The 5,842-nt window shown below is 44.2% G+C and overlaps 1 pseudogene; it reads right to left on the bottom strand.

Moving 5' to 3' along the window:
- Nucleotides 1-5,365: 5,365 nt before the first annotated feature.
- On the bottom strand, nt 5,366-5,842 carry LOC471034 (large ribosomal subunit protein eL29-like; annotated as a pseudogene).

Genomic DNA, 5,842 nt, shown 5'->3' on the forward strand with positions numbered 1-5,842 from the left:
ATTCTTTCCTTCTAGTATTTTGGCATATGTATTTCCTTTCTTCTTTTCCGTATCGGAATGGACTTTTTTTTTACTTAATTGAAATTATACTGCCTATAATGTGGGATTTTTGGGGTAATTTAGTATTATAATCTCAGCATATTTGTCATTAAGTATTGTTTGAATATCTTTTAATGGATTCAAAGAAATTCATTTATGGATTCATCAAATTGTACTTAATGGTCCCAGTGGCTATTTAGGCAGTTTTTAATATTTCACTAATAAAATAACACTTTAATAAACATCTTTAAACATGAGTCTATGTGTAAAGACCTTCTGAAATTAGAACATTTTTTCTTCTCTTCTTTCATCCTGCTTAGATCCTACATCTCCTTAAATGCCAGGCTCAGATCTGGCCTCTGCTAAAAAACCTACCCTGAGAATTTCAGCCTGCAAGAATCCCTTCCTTCTCTGACTCCAATTCATTCATTTTTTTCCTCAAATATTATTTTACGGCATATCAAATATGTATATGTATATGTTTATCAAATATTAATTTCTTTTCTAAAGTGATTGGTTAGTACAATGATTATGGCTAAGCCTATCGAGTACTTACTCAATGATGGCCCCTTTTAAAGCACTTTACATGGATTATATCATTTCATTTTTATAATACTATCCATGCTTTACCTATAGGAAAACTGAAGCATAAGTAATTTATCAAAGATTGCTCAGCTGTTCCTTGGGTGAGCTGGGATTTAACACCACCCACTATGGCTCTGAGTCCATTAACTGTATTAACATTTATGAATACTGCCTCAGCTGGACTATTCTAGGGAATAAAGTAGACAGAGCAAATACACTTCTGTCCTCTGGAATGAATTCACAGCCTGAGCTGCCCTGCTGAGTCTGGATCATAAAGGGTCTTGAGCCACTTCCTGATGACGGTCTGTGAGTACCTCTTATTCTTCCGTTCTGTGTACTCCTGCAGGGCTGGGATATGGTCCCCTTCTGCCTTCCACCCCCATAAAGCACACACTTAGTGCACAAGGGCTACTCAGTAAGGCCCTCAAACTGATGGCTGGGAGGTAGCAGAAAGAGATCTGAGTGCCTGGAGACCAGGGTTTGCTTCTGTCAGTCTGGTGTCTGTTTCTTCATGAGGGAAATGAGATCGTCTTTGACATTCTGAGAGTGTAGTAAGATCTTCCAGTAATACCTTAGGTTTTTCTCACGTGGTAAAGAGGAAACACTAACATACAACCCTCCTGTGGCCCTGAGATCTTTGATCTGGCCCATGGCCTGTAATTTCTGGGTTAAACATGAGAAAGCTGTCTCCACACTGCTTCTTTTTCAGTATGCACAGATTTGAGTGGAAATCTTTTAGAGGCTAAAAAGCAGTGCTAACTTTCTCACTGCTACATATTTGTTTCATAAAGTAGGTAATCACAGCTACAATGTTTTTTTTTTTTTTTTTTTTTGAGACAGAGTCTCGCTCTGTTGCCCAGGCTGGAGTGCAGTGGTGCGATCTCAGCTCACTGTAATCTCCATCTCCCGGGTTCAAGCAATTCTCCTGCCTCAGCCTCCTGAGTAGCTGGGACTATAGATGCCTGCCACCACGCCTGGCTAATCTTTGTATATTTAGTAGAGATGGGGTTTCACCATGTTGGCCAGGCTTGTCTTGAACTCCTGACTTCAAGTGATCCGCCTGCCCCGGCCTCCCAAAGTTCTGGGATTACAGGCGTGAGCCACTGCGCCCAGGCAGGTGTTTTGTTTTGAATGAGATTAAAGGATGAAAGAGGAACAACAAAGAAAGAGGAAGAAGAGGAGGAGGAAGCGTCCTATGCCGGGCCCTAGGCATCTGGGTTTTCTGCATTGGTCCTAGGGTTAAAAAAAGTTAGTTGTTCACCTCCTTCTGATTGGTTTCACATCTAATAATTATAATACCTTTCTCCTTTTGTGTATGTAGTTGATATACAGCCTGCCACCGCACACACCAGCTGATCCTTGCTGTGATCCTTCGAGGAATGCAGTGCTTCCATTTCACAGATTCAGAGAAGCTAAGGGCCTTTTTAAAAGCTATCTGACAGGTAAAAAGCAAGACAGGAAGCAAACTCCATTCTGCTTGGCCCCAAAGAACTCCTGAAGCACCACCACAGCACTGAGTTAGCTGTGGTCTCATTAGTTACCTAAGAAAGGAACTGTCAGCAGCCGACGGAGAGGCACACTGCAGAGACATGGCCTTTTTGGAGTTTTTTGTTTGTTTGTTTGTTTGTTTGTTTGTTTTGAGATGGAGTCTCACTCTGTCTCCCAGGCTGGAGTGCAGTGGTGCGATCTTGGCTCACTGCAACCTCTGCCTCCCGGGTTCAAGTGATTCTCCTGCCTCAGCCTCCTGAGTAGCTGGCATTACAGGTGCCCGCCACCACGCTTGGCTAATTTCTTTTGTATTTTTAGTAGAGACAGGGTTTCACCATGTTGTCCAGGCTGGTCTCGAACCCCTGACCTCATGATCTGCCCGCCTTGATCTCCCAAAGTGCTGGGATAACAGACGTGAGTCACCGTGCCTGGCCCATTTTGGAGTTTTATTAAAGACCTTGGAGGGGATTAGAGATGGAAATGTCAACTAAGAGGAGCAAGCATATTTCCTGGCCATGAATGGAGTTAGGAGAGACACTTCCTTCCCTCCCTACCTCTGTGGTCCTGGGCCAAAATTTGGGGAATGGCTAGTGAGGAGGGAAGTTTCCAATCTGATTTAATTTACAACTCTAAATCTGATAAAGAAAATTTTGTCCTGATTTGTGGACTTATTTATGTAAAACAAAGTGTGTTTCCATGAAACACCTAATGTGTATTTATTTGAAACGGTATTAAAAACCAAATTCCAGGCCAGGCGCGGTGGCTCACGCTTGTAACCCCAGCACTTTGGGAGGCTGAGGCAGGTGGATCACCTGAGGTTGGGAGTTTGAGACCAGCCTGACCAACATGGAGAAACCCCGGCTCTACCAAAAATACAAAATTAGCCGGTCATGGTGGCGCATGCCTGTAATCCCAGCTACTCAGGAGGCTGAGGCAGGAGAATTGCTTCAACCCGGGAGGTGGAGTTTGTGGTGAGCTAAGATCACACCAAAGCACTCTAGCCTGGGCAACAAGAGGGAAACTCTGTCTCTAAATAAATAAATAAATAAATAATAAAAAACAAAAACCAAATTCCATTTAGCTATACATCAAATACATGAGAAAACAAAAGGTACAGTCCCAGGAATTTCTGCATGTGTCTACAAGACTTCAGAGAAGGAAGAGATCAATGTGGATGCCAGGCTTCCAGGAGGAGCTTAGGATTGAACCAGACCTTAGAGGATGGCTTGAAGGCGGAGAGAGATGAAGGAGGCTTTTCAGAGCAATGAAGAAGCGAGTCCTAGTGGTAGAGACAGTGAGGAGACAGTCAGGTCATCCTCTCCTCACTTCGCCTCTAACGAAAAACAGATGAGCCTATTGGTTAAAGAGTGGCTTTGAAGTCATACACATCCTAGTTCAATTTCCAGCTTTGAAATTACAAGCCTTTGGCCAGTTATTCAAACTTCCTAAGCCTTAGTAATCTCATTTCCAAATGCGGTTAATGACGCACACCTCCCAGGATCTTTATGAGGATTAAATATCATAACCATTTCAACTCCTGCTTCAGTAATTTGAGGAAGTCATTATCTCTTAGATCATTCTGGAATATCCAGATACAAATCTCAACCACGCTCTATTTCACCTCAGTAACCAATGGAAATTACAATTTCTTCTAGCTCATGAGATCTTTGAAGCAGTAAAACTACCTCAACCCTCTATGTCAAAACCACTGGGGTGAAGGAAATGTGTTATCATAAGTCCAGATTCACACAAAGCCATCTCAAATGAGTGTCTTCCTTCTCCCCAGCAACAACGGCAATATCCCACCAGACTTCTGGCCATTCTCTATAATCTCCACTTATCACTTTACACATTTTTCTTGGCACTTTGAAAAGACAGGCTGAAAACCCAGGCTAATGATCCCCGAGCAGTATGAAAAGTCAGAAAATAATGAGCAGGTCCTGATTCCTCTCAGGGGCCTCATTATGAAGGACAAGCCACTGAAATTTCTGCTTTTTCTCAAGTCTTTTGTTCTTTACACATTTCTCTGGGCTACCCTCTGGCTCCTTATTAGCATTTACAACAGAGTCAGAAGATTTGGGCTCTAGTCCAACTGCTGCCGCTTATTAGCTAGGTGATCTTTGGCAAGTTATTGTACTTTCTAGACCTCAGTTGATTTCTCAGTAAAATAAGGATCAATCAAAAAATGTATAGGAATGCACCTCGCAAGTCCTCTAAATGTGTAATGCATATTAAAGTGAGTAGATGAATCAAGCAGGTGTATTGTACCCCTTTCAGCTTAACCCAACTACCAGAGAAGTCCCAGATTCTGCAATAAGATACCTCTTCAATAGTCCACTCTGAATGTGGACTGAAGACCTCTGCATCTATTCTGGGGAAGAAAACGAGTTTCCTAATAACGATCCTTCCTGTAAGTTTGAGAAAAGTGTCACAGAGGAACCTGGTCTGTAGAATTACAGCCCAGCTGATGGGTTGGGACCCCAAGCAGATTGGATCCAACCCTTTGAATATAATCATATATATGGTTAATACAAGTGCCTGTGCTTACATTCCCCCACACAGTCACAGACACACACAAATCTTCCATCTCAGTGGGCCTGAGCTGGAGTCCCTGCCTCCTGGATGAAGTTCTGGGGCCTCCACGTCATGGCCTTGTCTGAGCCTGTCTGGTTAGAGAAGTGCAGGCTCTTATTATCATTATAGACTGCCTGCTTGGTAATTGAACTGGACAGCTGAGTGCTTTATGATATCACCAAGTAAGACTGTAATGGATAAGGCTGCACTGTTCAGGGGCTATTTCCTGCACTGAACCATTTCAGTGCTTCCCAAATGCACATGTTATTGTCTGAACACTTAGACCTCAGCAGAGCTGGTTACAGGTTAATCCAAATCACCACCTCCTCCATCAGCTCCTGCCAGGAGGATGCTGAGGCTGTACGCTCAGGGATTTTTTTTTCCTCTTTTTTCTTCTCTTTCAAGAAACAGAATCAATACCCATGTGCACTCAGGTTTCTGATAGCGAGCTGTCCAAGGTTTTACCTTGAGCCCTGTACAAAGAGGGACTAGAAAATTAATGTAGTTTCATAGGGAGGGGTTTAAACTTTAGGCAATAACTTTTTTTTTCCTGCCTCAGGTTTATTTGTGCAAATAGCACAGAAGGACCCCAGCCCCATGCAGATGGCAGCCGGCGGGGGCGGGGGGAGGGCGGCGGTTGCACCAGTCCTTCTGTCCTCATGTTGGCAGACAGAGCTATCTACTCTGAAGCCTTTGTAGGGGTCTGAGCACCTTTGCGAGCCTGAGCTGGAGCTGAAGCTGGAGCTGCAGCCTGGACCTTGGTTTGGTGCTTGGCCTTGGCCCTTGGCCGGCACAGCCTGAGCCCCTTGGCAACGCGGGCACAAGCACGCTTCCCAAGCTTGGGGTGGGGAATGTAGGCAAGTCGATTGAGCTTGCGGCTGACATCCTTTGGGATCTTGGGCTTAGCCTCCTTGGGCTTCACAAGGGCCCTGATAGCCTCGGCATGTGCACTCATGGCCTCGGCACCGTTGGCCTGCATCTTCTTTAGGCTCTTCTTGTTGTGCTTCTTGGCAAAGCACATGTTCCTCAGGAACTTGGGGTCGACCCCCTTAAGAGATTCGTATCTTTGTGATCAGGCTTTCTTGATACCATTTCTGTGCCATTTTTGGGACTGGTTGTGTGTGGTGTGGTTCTTGGACTTGGCCATGTCTGCACT

Source organism: Pan troglodytes, chromosome 2 (assembly GCF_028858775.2).
Source record: "Pan troglodytes isolate AG18354 chromosome 2, NHGRI_mPanTro3-v2.0_pri, whole genome shotgun sequence".
In the NCBI taxonomy this organism is placed as follows: Eukaryota; Metazoa; Chordata; class Mammalia; order Primates; family Hominidae; genus Pan; species Pan troglodytes.